This window comes from Chinchilla lanigera, unplaced genomic scaffold (genome assembly GCF_000276665.1).
Source record: "Chinchilla lanigera isolate Chin_1 unplaced genomic scaffold, ChiLan1.0 scaffold00107, whole genome shotgun sequence".
NCBI lineage: Eukaryota > Metazoa > Chordata > Mammalia > Rodentia > Chinchillidae > Chinchilla > Chinchilla lanigera.
The window spans coordinates 3,890,964-3,891,999 of NW_004955508.1; positions in this window are offsets into that span (position 1 = coordinate 3,890,964).

Genomic DNA, 1,036 nt, shown 5'->3' on the forward strand with positions numbered 1-1,036 from the left:
CACTATCTGCAGTAACAAAGGTCATTCTAACAAAACAAAGCTACTCAGCCCTACAAATACCGTGGCACTGTGAAAGGGAAAAAGCTATAAAAATCTCTCTCCACCACTCAAAAATTTCTTACATAGTACTACCCAGGAAGAAGCAATAAAATCTTAGAAGCTAGGCATGGTGGGACACACCTATAGTTCCAGCACTTTGGGAGGCTGAGGCAGGAGGGTCGCCAGAGGCCAGCGTGGGTTACATAGTGAGTTCAAGACCACCCTGAACTACACAGCAAGACTGTCTCAAATAAAGTAAGTCTTAGAAGTGCTCACCACTTTTTCCCCACCCAATTCTGGATGCAGCGTCTATTCCTTCATCACACTAGTGTGTTCTCAAAAGCGGACAGCAACTTAAATAAAAATCTTAAGTGATTACCGTGCAGTTAGGCAAAAGCATCTGTAAAATAACACAACCGCTGGACTAGGATTAGAGGAGAACTGGGTTCTTTTCTTGGCTATGTGGACTATGTAATTTTACACAAGCAAAATCACCACCTCTGTGGGTCTCACTTTCCTCATCTCTGAACTGGAGGTTGGGGTAAGAAACCCTCCCCGGTCCCTTGCAGCTTGTGACAGCACTTCCAGTCGCCTTGCAGCCCGGAGGAGCCCATCCCACCCAGCAGCAAGTTTATTTTCTGAGTCATAGCTCGTTTATTTTTTTATGCTTCTCTTAAAAATGCCGTGCACCAACAGTTTTCAACTCGGGGGACATTTATTCCCACTCAGTAAAAAAGGTCAAGATCCACTAAGGAAAAAAAAAAAAATTGCCGAAACACAAAAAAAAAGTTTACTTAAGCGTAAAAGTAAAAACATAACGAAGAACCCTTGTGGTCAATTCCTCGGACAAAATAAGACACCCTAAACATCACTGCAAGAGTAGTAGCTGGGTTCGACGTTTCTTTTAAGACAAAGAGTCCTGCAGAACCAGCGCAGCGCAGAACCACCACTCCCGGGCGAAGGCGCGCGGCGCGCCCGGGCCGGGTCCGCAGCCCCG